This window comes from Phalangium opilio, unplaced genomic scaffold (genome assembly GCF_054372755.1).
Source record: "Phalangium opilio isolate 3A_F unplaced genomic scaffold, DU_Popi_V2 ptg000352l_1, whole genome shotgun sequence".
NCBI classification, from domain to species: Eukaryota; Metazoa; Arthropoda; class Arachnida; order Opiliones; family Phalangiidae; genus Phalangium; species Phalangium opilio.
The window spans coordinates 6,828,805-6,845,771 of record NW_028324228.1 but is presented as its reverse complement, the minus strand read 5'-3'; the positions used below and the strand labels follow the sequence as shown (position 1 = coordinate 6,845,771).

The 16,967-nt window shown below is 44.6% G+C and overlaps 4 non-coding genes across 4 annotated transcripts; all 4 read right to left on the bottom strand.

Moving 5' to 3' along the window:
* Positions 1–8,041: 8,041 nt before the first annotated feature.
* On the bottom strand, positions 8,042–8,114 carry TRNAN-GUU (transfer RNA asparagine (anticodon GUU)). Its single transcript has one exon. It is a non-coding gene; the product is annotated as a tRNA-Asn (tRNA).
* A 1,538-nt stretch (positions 8,115–9,652) lies between these two features.
* Positions 9,653–9,725, bottom strand: TRNAN-GUU (transfer RNA asparagine (anticodon GUU)). Its single transcript has one exon. It is a non-coding gene; the product is annotated as a tRNA-Asn (tRNA).
* A 2,418-nt stretch (positions 9,726–12,143) lies between these two features.
* On the bottom strand, positions 12,144–12,216 carry TRNAN-GUU (transfer RNA asparagine (anticodon GUU)). The gene has a single exon. It is a non-coding gene; the product is annotated as a tRNA-Asn (tRNA).
* Positions 12,217–16,393: 4,177 nt separating this feature from the next.
* TRNAN-GUU (transfer RNA asparagine (anticodon GUU)) lies at positions 16,394–16,466 on the bottom strand. The gene has a single exon. It is a non-coding gene; the product is annotated as a tRNA-Asn (tRNA).
* Positions 16,467–16,967: the final 501 nt, after the last annotated feature.

Sequence of the window (16,967 nt, the reverse complement as noted above, 5' to 3'; positions counted from 1 at the left end):
CACCAACCTTTCGGTTAACAGCCGAACGCGCTAACCATTGCTTCACGGAAGCCCAAAAATTAAATGTTCGTCAGGTATTGTGGAAAAACTTTGACTTTTTACGTCACATCTGAGACATCACAACACCGCTCCCGGATGGGCTCGAACCACAAACCTTTTGAATAACAGCTGAACGCTCTAAACATTGCGCCACGGAAGCCCAAAAATTAAATGTTCGTCAGTTATTTTTAAAAAACTCTGAATTTTACGTTACATCTAAGACCTCACAACACCGCTCCCGGATGGGCTGGAACCACCAACCTTTCGGTTAACAGCCGACGGCGTTAACCATTGTGCAACGGAAGCCCAAAGATTAAATGTTCGTCAGGTATTGTGGAAAAACTTTGACTTTTTACGTCACATCTGAGACTTCACAACACCGCTCCCGGATGGGCGCGAACCACAAACCTTTTGAATAACAGCTGAACGCTCTAAACATTGCGCCAATGAAGCCCAAAAATTAAATGTTCGTCAGTTATTTTTAAAAAACTCTGAATTTTACGTTACATCTAAGACCTCACAACACCGCTCCCGGATGGGCTCGAACCACCAACCTTTCGGTTAACAGCCGACGGCGTTAACCATTGCGCAACGGAAGCCCAAAGATTAAATGTTCGTCAGGTATTGTGGAAAAACTTTGGATTTTTACGTTACATGTGAGATCTCACAACACCGCTCCTGGGTGGGCTCGAACCACCAACCTTTCGGTTAAAGGCCGACGGCGTTAACCATTGCGCCACGGAAGCCCAAAGATTAAATGTTCGTCAGGTATTGTGGAAAAACTTTGACTTTTTACGTCACATCTGAGACTTCACAACACCGCTCCCGGATGGGCTCGAACCACAAACCTTTTGAATAACAGCTGAACGCTCTAACCATTGCGCCACGGAAGACCAAAAATTTAATGTTCGTCAGTTATTTTTAAAAAACTCTGAATTTTACGTTACATCTAAGACCTCACAACACCGCTCCCGGATGGGCTCGAACCACCAACCTTTCGGCTAACAGCCGAGGGCGTTAACCATTGTGCAACGGAAGCCCAAAGATTAAATGTTCGTCAGGTATTGTGGAAAAACTTTGACTTTTCACGTCACATCTGAGACTTCACAACACCGCTCCCCAATGGGCTCGAACCACAAACCTTTTGAATAACAGCTGAACGCTCTAAACATTGCGCCACGGAAGCCCAAAAATTAAATGTTCGTCAGTTATTTTTAAAAAAACTCTGAATTTTACGTTACATCTAAGACCTCACAACACCGCTCCCGGATGGGCTCGAGCCACAGACCTTTCGGTTAACAGCCGACGGCGTTAACCATTGCGCAACGGAAGCCCAAAGATTAAATGTTCGTCAGGTATTGTGGAAAAACTTTGACTTTTTACGTCACATCTGAGACTTCACAACACCGCTCTCGGATGGGCTCGAACCACAAACCTTTTGAATAACAGCTGAACGCTCTAACCATTGCGCCACGGAAGACCAAAAATTAAATGTTCGTCAGTTATTTTTAAAAAAACTCTGAATTTTACGTTACATCTAAGACCTCTCAACACCGCTCCCGGATGGGCTGGAGCCACCAACCTTTCGGTTAACAGCCGACGGCGTTAACCATTGTGCAACGGAAGCCCAAAGATTAAATGTTCGTCAGGTATTGTGGAAAAACTTTGACTTTTTACGTCACATCTGAGACTTCACAACACCGCTCCCGGATGGGCTCGAACCACAAACCTTTTGAATAACAGCTGAACGCTCTAACCATTGCGCCACGGAAGACCAAAAATTTAATGTTCGTCAGTTATTTTTAAAAAACTCTGAATTTTACGTTACATCTAAGACCTCACAACACCGCTCCCGGATGGGCTCGAACCACCAACCTTTCGGTTAACAGCCGACGGCGTTAACCATTGCACCACGGAAGCCCAAAAATTAAATGGTCGTCGGGTATTGTGGAAACACTTTGGCTTTTTACGTTACATGTGAGAGCTCACAACACCGCTCCCGGGTGGGCTCGAACCACCAACCTTTCGGTTAACAGCCGAACGCGCTAACCATTGCGCCACAGAAGCCCAAAGATTAAATGTTCGTCAGGTATTTTTAAAAAACTCTGAATTTTACGTTACATCTAAGACCTCACAACACCGCTCCCGGATGGGCTCGAACCACCAACCTTTCGGTTAACAGCCGACGGCGTTAACCATTGCGCAACGGAAGCCCAAAGATTAAATGTTCGTCAGGTATTGTGGAAAAACTTTGGATTTTTACGTTACATGTGAGATCTCACAACACCGCTCCCGGGTGGGCTCGAACCACCAACCTTTCGGTTAACAGCCGAACGCGTTAACCATTGCGCCACGGAAGCCCAAAGAATAAATGTTCGTCAGTTATTGTGGAAAAACTTTGACTTTTTACGTCACATCTGAGACTTCACAACACCGCTCCCGGATGGGCTCGAACCACAAACCTTTTGAATAACAGCTGAACGCTCTAACCATTGCGCCACGGAAGACCAAAAATTTAATGTTCGTCAGTTATTTTTAAAAAACTCTGAATTTTACGTTACATCTAAGACCTCACAACACCGCTCCCGGATGGGCTCGAACCACCAACCTTTCGGCTAACAGCCGAGGGCGTTAACCATTGTGCAACGGAAGCCCAAAGATTAAATGTTCGTCAGGTATTGTGGAAAAACTTTGACTTTTCACGTCACATCTGAGACTTCACAACACCGCTCCCCAATGGGCTCGAACCACAAACCTTTTGAATAACAGCTGAACGCTCTAAACATTGCGCCACGGAAGCCCAAAAATTAAAGGTTCGTCAGTTATTTTTAAAAAACTCTGAATTTTACGTTACATCTAAGACCTCTCAACACCGCTCCCGGATGGGCTGGAGCCACCAACCTTTCGGTTAACAGCCGACGGCGTTAACCATTGTGCAACGGAAGCCCAAAGATTAAATGTTCGTCAGGTATTGTGGAAAAACTTTGACTTTTTACGTCACATCTGAGACTTCACAACACCGCTCCCGGATGGGCTCGAACCACAAACCTTTTGAATAACAGCTGAACGCTCTAAACATTGCGCCACGGAAGCCCAAAAATTAAATGTTCGTCAGTTATTTTTAAAAAACTCTGAATTTTACGTTACATCTAAGACCTCACAACACCGCTCCCGGGTTAGCTCGAACCACCAACCTTTCGGTTAACAGCCGAACGCGCTAACCATTGCTTCACGGAAGCCCAAAAATTAAATGTTCGTCAGGTATTGTGGAAAAACTTTGACTTTTTACGTCACATCTGAGACTTCACAACACCGCTCCCGGATGGGCTCGAACCACAAACCTTTTGAATAACAGCTGAACGCTCTAAACATTGCGCCACGGAAGCCCAAAAATTAAATGTTCGTCAGTTATTTTTAAAAAACTCTGAATTTTACGTTACATCTAAGACCTCACAACACCGCTCCCGGATGGGCTCGAACCACCAACCTTTCGGTTAACAGCCGACGGCGTTAACCATTGCGCAACGGAAGCCCAAAGATTAAATGTTCGTCAGGTATTGTGGAAAAACTTTGGATTTTTACGTTACATGTGAGATCTCACAACACCGCTACTGGGTGGGCTCGAACCACCAACCTTTCGGTTAACAGCCAAACGCGCTAACCATTGCGCCACGGAAGCCCAAAGATTAAATGTTCGTCAGGTATTGTGGAAAAACTTTGACTTTTTACGTCACATCTGAGACTTCACAACACCGCTCCCGGATGGGCTCGAACCACAAACCTTTTGAATAACAGCTGAACGCTCTAACCATTGCGCCACGGAAGACCAAAAATTAAATGTTCGTCAGTTATTTTTAAAAAACTCTGAATTTTACGTTACATCTAAGACCTCTCAACACCGCTCCCGGATGGGCTGGAGCCACCAACCTTTCGGTTAACAGCCGACGGCGTTAACCATTGTGCAACGGAAGCCCAAAGATTAAATGTTCGTCAGGTATTGTGGAAAAACTTTGACTTTTTACGTCACATCTGAGACTTCACAACACCGCTCCCGGATGGGCTCGAACCACAAACCTTTTGAATAACAGCTGAACGCTCTAACCATTGCGCCACGGAAGACCAAAAATTTAATGTTCGTCAGTTATTTTTAAAAAACTCTGAATTTTACGTTACATCTAAGACCTCACAACACCGCTCCAGGATGGGCTCGAACCACCAACCTTTCGGTTAACAGCCGACGGCGTTAACCATTGCGCCACGGAAGCCCAAAAATTAAATTGTCGTCGGGTATTGTGGAAACACTTTGGCTTTTTACGTTACATGTGAGAGCTCACAACACCGCTCCCGGGTGGGCTCGAACCACCAACCTTTCGGTTAACAGCCGAACGCGCTAATCATTGCGCCACAGAAGCCCAAAGATTAAATGTTCGTCAGGTATTTTTAAAAAACTCTGAATTTTACGTTACATCTAAGACCTCACAACACCGCTCCCGGATGGGCTCGAACCACCAACCTTTCGGTTAACAGCCGACGGCGTTAACCATTGCGCAACGGAAGCCCAAAGATTAAATGTTCGTCAGGTATTGTGGAAAAACTTTGGATTTTTACGTTACATGTGAGATCTCACAACACCGCTCCCGGGTGGGCTCGAACCACCAACCTTTCGGTTAACAGCCGAACGCGTTAACCATTGCGCCACGGAAGCCCAAAGAATAAATGTTCGTCAGTTATTGTGGAAAAACTTTGACTTTTTACGTCACATCTGAGACTTCACAACACCGCTCCCGGATGGGCTCGAACCACAAACCTTTTGAATAACAGCTGAACGCTCTAACCATTGCGCCACGGAAGACCAAAAATTTAATGTTCGTCAGTTATTTTTAAAAAACTCTGAATTTTACGTTACATCTAAGACCTCACAACACCGCTCCCGGATGGGCTCGAACCACCAACCTTTCGGCTAACAGCCGAGGGCGTTAACCATTGTGCAACGGAAGCCCAAAGATTAAATGTTCGTCAGGTATTGTGGAAAAACTTTGACTTTTCACGTCACATCTGAGACTTCACAACACCGCTCCCCAATGGGCTCGAACCACAAACCTTTTGAATAACAGCTGAACGCTCTAAACATTGCGCCACGGAAGCCCAAAAATTAAAGGTTCGTCAGTTATTTTTAAAAAACTCTGAATTTTACGTTACATCTAAGACCTCTCAACACCGCTCCCGGATGGGCTGGAGCCACCAACCTTTCGGTTAACAGCCGACGGCGTTAACCATTGTGCAACGGAAGCCCAAAGATTAAATGTTCGTCAGGTATTGTGGAAAAACTTTGACTTTTTACGTCACATCTGAGACTTCACAACACTGCTCCCGGATGGGCTCGAACCACAAACCTTTTGAATAACAGCTGAACGCTCTAAACATTGCGCCACGGAAGCCCAAAAATTAAATGTTCGTCAGTTATTTTTAAAAAACTCTGAATTTTACGTTACATCTAAGACCTCACAACACCGCTCCCGGGTTAGCTCGAACCACCAACCTTTCGGTTAACAGCCGAACGCGCTAACCATTGCTTCACGGAAGCCCAAAAATTAAATGTTCGTCAGGTATTGTGGAAAAACTTTGACTTTTTACGTCACATCTGAGACTTCACAACACCGCTCCCGGATGGGCTCGAACCACAAACCTTTTGAATAACAGCTGAACGCTCTAAACATTGCGCCACGGAAGCCCAAAAATTAAATGTTCGTCAGTTATTTTTAAAAAACTCTGAATTTTACGTTACATCTAAGACCTCACAACACCGCTCCCGGATGGGCTCGAACCACCAACCTTTCGGCTAACAGCCGAGGGCGTTAACCATTGTGCAACGGAAGCCCAAAGATTAAATGTTCGTCAGGTATTGTGGAAAAACTTTGACTTTTCACGTCACATCTGAGACTTCACAACACCGCTCCCCAATGGGCTCGAACCACAAACCTTTTGAATAACAGCTGAACGCTCTAAACATTGCGCCACGGAAGCCCAAAAATTAAATGTTCGTCAGTTATTTTTAAAAAAACTCTGAATTTTACGTTACATCTAAGACCTCACAACACCGCTCCCGGATGGGCTCGAGCCACAGACCTTTCGGTTAACAGCCGACGGCGTTAACCATTGCGCAACGGAAGCCCAAAGATTAAATGTTCGTCAGGTATTGTGGAAAAACTTTGACTTTTTACGTCACATCTGAGACTTCACAACACCGCTCCCGGATGGGCTCGAACCACAAACCTTTTGAATAACAGCTGAACGCTCTAACCATTGCGCCACGGAAGACCAAAAATTAAAGGTTCGTCAGTTATTTTTAAAAAACTCTGAATTTTACGTTACATCTAAGACCTCACAACACCGCTCCCGGATGGGCTCGAACCACCAACCTTTCGGTTAACAGCCGACGGCGTTAACCATGGTGCAACGGAAGCCCAAAGATTAAATGTTCGTCAGGTATTGTTTAAAAACTTTGACTTTTTACGTCACATCTGAGACTTCACAACACCGCTCCCGGATGGGCGCGAACCACAAACCTTTTGAATAACAGCTGAACGCTCTAAACATTGCGCCAATGAAGCCCAAAAATTAAATGTTCGTCAGTTATTTTTAAAAAACTCTGAATTTTACGTTACATCTAAGACCTCACAACACCGCTCCCGGGTGGGCTCGAACCACCAACCTTTCGGTTAACAGCCGAACGCGCTAACCATTGCTTCACGGAAGCCCAAAGATTAAATGTTCGTCAGGTATTGTGGAAAAACTTTGACTTTTTACGTCACATCTGAGACTTCACAACACCGCTCCCGGATGGGCTCGAACCACAAACCTTTTGAATAACAGCTGAACGCTCTAAACATTGCGCCACGGAAGCCCAAAAATTAAATGTTCGTCAGTTATTTTTAAAAAACTCTGAATTTTACGTTACATCTAAGACCTCACAACACCGCTCCCGGGTGGGCTCGAACCACCAACCTTTCGGTTAACAGCCGAACGCGCTAACCATTGCTTCACGGAAGCCCAAAAATTAAATGTTCGTCAGGTATTGTGGAAAAACTTTAACTTTTTACGTCACATCTGAGACTTCACAACACCGCTCCCGGATGGGCTCGAACCACAAACCTTTTGAATAACAGCTGAACGCTCTAAACATTGCGCAACGGAAGCCCAAAGATTAAATGTTCGTCAGGTATTGTGGAAAAACTTTAACTTTTTACGTCACATCTGAGACTTCACAACACCGCTCCCGGATGGGCTCGAACCACAAACCTTTTGAATAACAGCTGAACGCTCTAACCATTGCGCCACGGAAGACCAAAAATTAAATGTTCGTCAGTTATTTTTAAAAAACTCTGAATTTTACGTTACATCTAAGACCTCACAACACCGCTCCCGGATGGGCTCGAACCACCAACCTTTCGGTTAACAGCCGACGGCGTTAACCATTGTGCAACGGAAGCCCAAAGATTAAATGTTCGTCAGGTATTGTGGAAAAGTTTGACTTTTTACGTCACATCTGAGACTTCACAACACCGCTCCCGGATGGGCTCGAACCACAAACCTTTTGAATAACAGCTGAACGCTCTAACCATTGCGCCACGGAAGACCAAAAATTAAAGGTTCGTCAGTTATTTTTAAAAAACTCTGAATTTTACGTTACATCTAAGACCTCACAACACCGCTCCCGGATGGGCTCGAACCACCAACCTTTCGGTTAACAGCCGACGGCGTTAACCATTGTGCAACGGAAGCCCAAAGATTAAATGTTCGTCAGTTATTGTGGAAAAACTTTGACTTTTTACGTCACATCTGAGACTTCACAACACCGCTCACGGATGGGCTCGAACCACAAACCTTTTGAATAACAGCTGAACGCTCTAAACATTGCGCCACGGAAGCCCAAAAATTAAATGTTCGTCAGTTATTTTTAAAAAACTCTGAATTTTACGTTACATCTAAGACCTCACAACACCGCTCCCGGGTGGGCTCGAACCACCAACCTTTCGGTTAACAGCCGAACGCGCTAACCATTGCGCCACGGAAGCCCAAAGATTAAATGTTCGTCAGGTATTGTGGAAAAACTTTGACTTTTTACGTCACATCTGAGACTTCACAACACCGCTCCCGGATGGGCTCGAACCACAAACCTTTTGAATAACAGCTGAACGCTCTAACCATTGCGCCACGGAAGACCAAAAATTAAAGGTTCGTCAGTTATTTTTAAAAAACTCTGAATTTTACGTTACATCTAAGACCTCACAACACCGCTCCCGGATGGGCTCGAACCACCAACCTTTCGGTTAACAGCCGACGGCGTTAACCATTGTGCAACGGAAGCCCAAAGATTAAATGTTCGTCAGGTATTGTGGAAAAACTTTGACTTTTTACGTCACATCTGAGACTTCACAACACCGCTCCCGGATGGGCGCGAACCACAAACCTTTTGAATAACAGCTGAACGCTCTAAACATTGCGCCAATGAAGCCCAAAAATTAAATGTTCGTCAGTTATTTTTAAAAAACTCTGAATTTTACGTTACATCTAAGACCTCACAACACCGCTCCCGGGTGGGCTCGAACCACCAACCTTTCGGTTAACAGCCGAACGCGCTAACCATTGCTTCACGGAAGCCCAAAAATTAAATGTTCGTCAGGTATTGTGGAAAAACTTTAACTTTTTACGTCACATCTGAGACTTCACAACACCGCTCCCGGATGGGCTCGAACCACAAACCTTTTGAATAACAGCTGAACGCTCTAAACATTGCGCAACGGAAGCCCAAAGATTAAATGTTCGTCAGGTATTGTGGAAAAACTTTAACTTTTTACGTCACATCTGAGACTTCACAACACCGCTCCCGGATGGGCTCGAACCACAAACCTTTTGAATAACAGCTGAACGCTCTAACCATTGCGCCACGGAAGACCAAAAATTAAATGTTCGTCAGTTATTTTTAAAAAACTCTGAATTTTACGTTACATCTAAGACCTCACAACACCGCTCCCGGATGGGCTCGAACCACCAACCATTCGGTTAACAGCCGACGGCGTTAACCATTGTGCAACGGAAGCCCAAAGATTAAATGTTCGTCAGGTATTGTGGAAAAGTTTGACTTTTTACGTCACATCTGAGACTTCACAACACCGCTCCCGGATGGGCTCGAACCACAAACCTTTTGAATAACAGCTGAACGCTCTAACCATTGCGCCACGGAAGACCAAAAATTAAAGGTTCGTCAGTTATTTTTAAAAAACTCTGAATTTTACTTTACATCTAAGACCTCACAACACCGCTCCCGGATGGGCTCGAACCACCAACCTTTCGGTTAACAGCCGACGGCGTTAACCATTGTGCAACGGAAGCCCAAAGATTAAATGTTCGTCAGTTATTGTGGAAAAACTTTGACTTTTTACGTCACATCTGAGACTTCACAACACCGCTCACGGATGGGCTCGAACCACAAACCTTTTGAATAACAGCTGAACGCTCTAAACATTGCGCCACGGAAGCCCAAAAATTAAATGTTCGTCAGTTATTTTTAAAAAACTCTGAATTTTACGTTACATCTAAGACCTCACAACACCGCTCCCGGGTGGGCTCGAACCACCAACCTTTCGGTTAACAGCCGAACGCGCTAACCATTGCGCCACGGAAGCCCAAAGATTAAATGTTCGTCAGGTATTGTGGAAAAACTTTGACTTTTTACGTCACATCTGAGACTTCACAACACCGCTCCCGGATGGGCGCGAACCACAAACCTTTTGAATAACAGCTGAACGCTCTAAACATTGCGCCAATGAAGCCCAAAAATTAAATGTTCGTCAGTTATTTTTAAAAAACTCTGAATTTTACGTTACATCTAAGACCTCACAACACCGCTCCCGGGTGGGCTCGAACCACCAACCTTTCGGTTAACAGCCGAACGCGCTAACCATTGCTTCACGGAAGCCCAAAGATTAAATGTTCGTCAGGTATTGTGGAAAAACTTTGACTTTTTACGTCACATCTGAGACTTCACAACACCGCTCCCGGATGGGCTCGAACCACAAACCTTTTGAATAACAGCTGAACGCTCTAAACATTGCGCCACGGAAGCCCAAAAATTAAATGTTCGTCAGTTATTTTTAAAAAACTCTGAATTTTACGTTACATCTAAGACCTCACAACACCGCTCCCGGGTGGGCTCGAACCACCAACCTTTCGGTTAACAGCCGAACGCGCTAACCATTGCTTCACGGAAGCCCAAAAATTAAATGTTCGTCAGGTATTGTGGAAAAACTTTGACTTTTTACGTCACATCTGAGACTTCACAACACCGCTCCCGGATGGGCTCGAACCACAAACCTTTTGAATAACAGCTGAACGCTCTAAACATTGCGCAACGGAAGCCCAAAGATTAAATGTTCGTCAGGTATTGTGGAAAAACTTTAACTTTTTACGTCACATCTGAGACTTCACAACACCGCTCCCGGATGGGCTCGAACCACAAACCTTTTGAATAACAGCTGAACGCTCTAACCATTGCGCCACGGAAGACCAAAAATTAAATGTTCGTCAGTTATTTTTAAAAAACTCTGAATTTTACGTTACATCTAAGACCTCACAACACCGCTCCCGGATGGGCTCGAACCACCAACCTTTCGGTTAACAGCCGACGGCGTTAACCATTGTGCAACGGAAGCCCAAAGATTAAATGTTCGTCAGGTATTGTGGAAAAACTTTGACTTTTTACGTCACATCTGAGACTTCACAACACCGCTCCCGGATGGGCTCGAACCACAAACCTTTTGAATAACAGCTGAACGCTCTAAACATTGCGCCAATGAAGCCCAAAAATTAAATGTTCGTCAGTTATTTTTAAAAAACTCTGAATTTTACGTTACATCTAAGACCTCACAACACCGCTCCCGGGTGGGCTCGAACCACCAACCTTTCGGTTAACAGCCGAACGCGCTAACCATTGCTTCACGGAAGCCCAAAGATTAAATGTTCGTCAGGTATTGTGGAAAAACTTTGACTTTTTACGTCACATCTGAGACTTCACAACACCGCTCCCGGATGGGCTCGAACCACAAACCTTTTGAATAACAGCTGAACGCTCTAAACATTGCGCCACGGAAGCCCAAAAATTAAATGTTCGTCAGTTATTTTTAAAAAACTCTGAATTTTACGTTACATCTAAGACCTCACAACACCGCTCCCGTGTGGGCTCGAACCACCAACCTTTCGGTTAACAGCCGAACGCGCTAACCATTGCTTCACGGAAGCCCAAAAATTAAATGTTCGTCAGGTATTGTGGAAAAACTTTAACTTTTTACGTCACATCTGAGACTTCACAACACCGCTCCCGGATGGGCTCGAACCACAAACCTTTTGAATAACAGCTGAACGCTCTAAACATTGCGCCAATGAAGCCCAAAAATTAAATGTTCGTCAGTTATTTTTAAAAAACTCTGAATTTTACGTTACATCTAAGACCTCACAACACCGCTCCCGGGTGGGCTCGAACCACCAACCTTTCGGTTAACAGCCGAACGCGCTAACCATTGCTTCACGGAAGCCCAAAGATTAAATGTTCGTCAGGTATTGTGGAAAAACTTTGACTTTTTACGTCACATCTGAGACTTCACAACACCGCTCCCGGATGGGCTCGAACCACAAACCTTTTGAATAACAGCTGAACGCTCTAAACATTGCGCCACGGAAGCCCAAAAATTAAATGTTCGTCAGTTATTTTTAAAAAACTCTGAATTTTACGTTACATCTAAGACCTCACAACACCGCTCCCGGGTGGGCTCGAACCACCAACCTTTCGGTTAACAGCCGAACGCGCTAACCATTGTGCAACGGAAGCCCAAAGATTAAATGTTCGTCAGTTATTGTGGAAAAACTTTGACTTTTTACGTCACATCTGAGACTTCACAACACCGCTCACGGATGGGCTCGAACCACAAACCTTTTGAATAACAGCTGAACGCTCTAAACATTGCGCCACGGAAGCCCAAAAATTAAATGTTCGTCAGTTATTTTTAAAAAACTCTGAATTTTACGTTACATCTAAGACCTCACAACACCGCTCCCGGGTGGGCTCGAACCACCAACCTTTCGGTTAACAGCCGAACGCGCTAACCATTGCGCCACGGAAGCCCAAAGATTAAATGTTCGTCAGGTATTGTGGAAAAACTTTGACTTTTTACGTCACATCTGAGACTTCACAACACCGCTCCCGGATGGGCGCGAACCACAAACCTTTTGAATAACAGCTGAACGCTCTAAACATTGCGCCAATGAAGCCCAAAAATTAAATGTTCGTCAGTTATTTTTAAAAAACTCTGAATTTTACGTTACATCTAAGACCTCACAACACCGCTCCCGGGTGGGCTCGAACCACCAACCTTTCGGTTAACAGCCGAACGCGCTAACCATTGCTTCACGGAAGCCCAAAGATTAAATGTTCGTCAGGTATTGTGGAAAAACTTTGACTTTTTACGTCACATCTGAGACTTCACAACACCGCTCCCGGATGGGCTCGAACCACAAACCTTTTGAATAACAGCTGAACGCTCTAAACATTGCGCCACGGAAGCCCAAAAATTAAATGTTCGTCAGTTATTTTTAAAAAACTCTGAATTTTACGTTACATCTAAGACCTCACAACACCGCTCCCGGGTGGGCTCGAACCACCAACCTTTCGGTTAACAGCCGAACGCGCTAACCATTGCTTCACGGAAGCCCAAAAATTAAATGTTCGTCAGGTATTGTGGAAAAACTTTGACTTTTTACGTCACATCTGAGACTTCACAACACCGCTCCCGGATGGGCTCGAACCACAAACCTTTTGAATAACAGCTGAACGCTCTAAACATTGCGCAACGGAAGCCCAAAGATTAAATGTTCGTCAGGTATTGTGGAAAAACTTTAACTTTTTACGTCACATCTGAGACTTCACAACACCGCTCCCGGATGGGCTCGAACCACAAACCTTTTGAATAACAGCTGAACGCTCTAACCATTGCGCCACGGAAGACCAAAAATTAAATGTTCGTCAGTTATTTTTAAAAAACTCTGAATTTTACGTTACATCTAAGACCTCACAACACCGCTCCCGGATGGGCTCGAACCACCAACCTTTCGGTTAACAGCCGACGGCGTTAACCATTGTGCAACGGAAGCCCAAAGATTAAATGTTCGTCAGGTATTGTGGAAAAACTTTGACTTTTTACGTCACATCTGAGACTTCACAACACCGCTCCCGGATGGGCTCGAACCACAAACCTTTTGAATAACAGCTGAACGCTCTAAACATTGCGCCAATGAAGCCCAAAAATTAAATGTTCGTCAGTTATTTTTAAAAAACTCTGAATTTTACGTTACATCTAAGACCTCACAACACCGCTCCCGGGTGGGCTCGAACCACCAACCTTTCGGTTAACAGCCGAACGCGCTAACCATTGCTTCACGGAAGCCCAAAGATTAAATGTTCGTCAGGTATTGTGGAAAAACTTTGACTTTTTACGTCACATCTGAGACTTCACAACACCGCTCCCGGATGGGCTCGAACCACAAACCTTTTGAATAACAGCTGAACGCTCTAAACATTGCGCCACGGAAGCCCAAAAATTAAATGTTCGTCAGTTATTTTTAAAAAACTCTGAATTTTACGTTACATCTAAGACCTCACAACACCGCTCCCGTGTGGGCTCGAACCACCAACCTTTCGGTTAACAGCCGAACGCGCTAACCATTGCTTCACGGAAGCCCAAAAATTAAATGTTCGTCAGGTATTGTGGAAAAACTTTAACTTTTTACGTCACATCTGAGACTTCACAACACCGCTCCCGGATGGGCTCGAACCACAAACCTTTTGAATAACAGCTGAACGCTCTAAACATTGCGCCAATGAAGCCCAAAAATTAAATGTTCGTCAGTTATTTTTAAAAAACTCTGAATTTTACGTTACATCTAAGACCTCACAACACCGCTCCCGGGTGGGCTCGAACCACCAACCTTTCGGTTAACAGCCGAACGCGCTAACCATTGCTTCACGGAAGCCCAAAGATTAAATGTTCGTCAGGTATTGTGGAAAAACTTTGACTTTTTACGTCACATCTGAGACTTCACAACACCGCTCCCGGATGGGCTCGAACCACAAACCTTTTGAATAACAGCTGAACGCTCTAAACATTGCGCCACGGAAGCCCAAAAATTAAATGTTCGTCAGTTATTTTTAAAAAACTCTGAATTTTACGTTACATCTAAGACCTCACAACACCGCTCCCGGGTGGGCTCGAACCACCAACCTTTCGGTTAACAGCCGAACGCGCTAACCATTGCTTCACGGAAGCCCAAAAATTAAATGTTCGTCAGGTATTGTGGAAAAACTTTGACTTTTTACGTCACATCTGAGACTTCACAACACCGCTCCCGGATGGGCTCGAACCACAAACCTTTTGAATAACAGCTGAACGCTCTAAACATTGCGCAACGGAAGCCCAAAGATTAAATGTTCGTCAGGTATTGTGGAAAAACTTTAACTTTTTACGTCACATCTGAGACTTCACAACACCGCTCCCGGATGGGCTCGAACCACAAACCTTTTGAATAACAGCTGAACGCTCTAACCATTGCGCCACGGAAGACCAAAAATTAAATGTTCGTCAGTTATTTTTAAAAAACTCTGAATTTTACGTTACATCTAAGACCTCACAACACCGCTCCCGGATGGGCTCGAACCACCAACCTTTCGGTTAACAGCCGACGGCGTTAACCATTGTGCAACGGAAGCCCAAAGATTAAATGTTCGTCAGGTATTGTGGAAAAACTTTGACTTTTTACGTCACATCTGAGACTTCACAACACCGCTCCCGGATGGGCTCGAACCACAAACCTTTTGAATAACAGCTGAACGCTCTAAACATTGCGCCAATGAAGCCCAAAAATTAAATGTTCGTCAGTTATTTTTAAAAAACTCTGAATTTTACGTTACATCTAAGACCTCACAACACCGCTCCCGGGTGGGCTGGAACCACCAACCTTTCGGTTAACAGCCGAACGCGCTAACCATTGCTTCACGGAAGCCCAAAGATTAAATGTTCGTCAGGTATTGTGGAAAAACTTTGACTTTTTACGTCACATCTGAGACTTCACAACACCGCTCCCGGATGGGCTCGAACCACAAACCTTTTGAATAACAGCTGAACGCTCTAAACATTGCGCCACGGAAGCCCAAAAATTAAATGTTCGTCAGTTATTTTTAAAAAACTCTGAATTTTACGTTACATCTAAGACCTCACAACACCGCTCCCGGGTGGGCTCGAACCACCAACCTTTCGGTTAACAGCCGAACGCGCTAACCATTGCTTCACGGAAGCCCAAAAATTAAATGTTCGTCAGGTATTGTGGAAAAACTTTAACTTTTTACGTCACATCTGAGACTTCACAACACCGCTCCCGGATGGGCTCGAACCACAAACCTTTTGAATAACAGCTGAACGCTCTAAACATTGCGCAACGGAAGCCCAAAGATTGAATGTTCGTCAGGTATTGTGGAAAAACTTTAACTTTTTACGTCACATCTGAGACTTCACAACACCGCTCCCGGATGGGCTCGAACCACAAACCTTTTGAATAACAGCTGAACGCTCTAACCATTGCGCCACGGAAGACCAAAAATTAAATGTTCGTCAGTTATTTTTAAAAAACTCTGAATTTTACGTTACATCTAAGACCTCACAACACCGCTCCCGGATGGGCTCGAACCACCAACCTTTCGGTTAATAGCCGACGGCGTTAACCATTGTGCAACGGAAGCCCAAAGATTAAATGTTCGTCAGGTATTGTGGAAAAACTTTGACTTTTTACGTCACATCTGAGACTTCACAACACCGCTCCCGGATGGGCTCGAACCACAAACCTTTTGAATAACAGCTGAACGCTCTAACCATTGCGCCACGGAAGACCAAAAATTAAAGGTTCGTCAGTTATTTTTAAAAAACTCTGAATTTTACGTTACATCTAAGACCTCACAACACCGCTCCCGGATGGGCTCGAACCACCAACCTTTCGGTTAACAGCCGACGGCGTTAACCATTGTGCAACGGAAGCCCAAAGATTAAATGTTCGTCAGGTATTGTGGAAAAACTTTGACTTTTTACGTCACATCTGAGACTTCACAACACCGCTCCCGGATGGGCTCGAACCACAAACCTTTTGAATAACAGCTGAACGCTCTAAACATTGCGCCACGGAAGCCCAAAAATTAAGTGTTCGTCAGTTATTTTTAAAAAACTCTGAATTTTACGTTACATCTAAGACCTCACAACACCGCTCCCGGGTGGGCTCGAACCACCAACCTTTCGGTTAACAGCCGAACGCGCTAACCATTGCGCCACGGAAGCCCAAAGATTAAATGTTCGTCAGGTATTGTGGAAAAACTTTGACTTTTTACGTCACATCTGAGACTTCACAACACCGCTCCCGGATGGGCTCGAACCACAAACCTTTTGAATAACAGCTGAACGCTCTAACCATTGCGCCACGGAAGACCAAAAATTAAAGGTTCGTCAGTTATTTTTAAAAAACTCTGAATTTTACGTTACATCTAAGACCTCACAACACCGCTCCCGGATGGGCTCGAACCACCAACCTTTCGGTTAACAGCCGACGGCGTTAACCATTGTGCAACGGAAGCCCAAAGATTAAATGTTCGTCAGGTATTGTGGAAAAACTTTGACTTTTTACGTCACATCTGAGACTTCACAACACCGCTCCCGGATGGGCGCGAACCACAAACCTTTTGAATAACAGCTGAACGCTCTAAACATTGCGCCAAGGAAGCCCAAAAATTAAATGTTCGCCAGTTATTTTTAAAAAACTCTGAATTTTACGTTACATCTAAG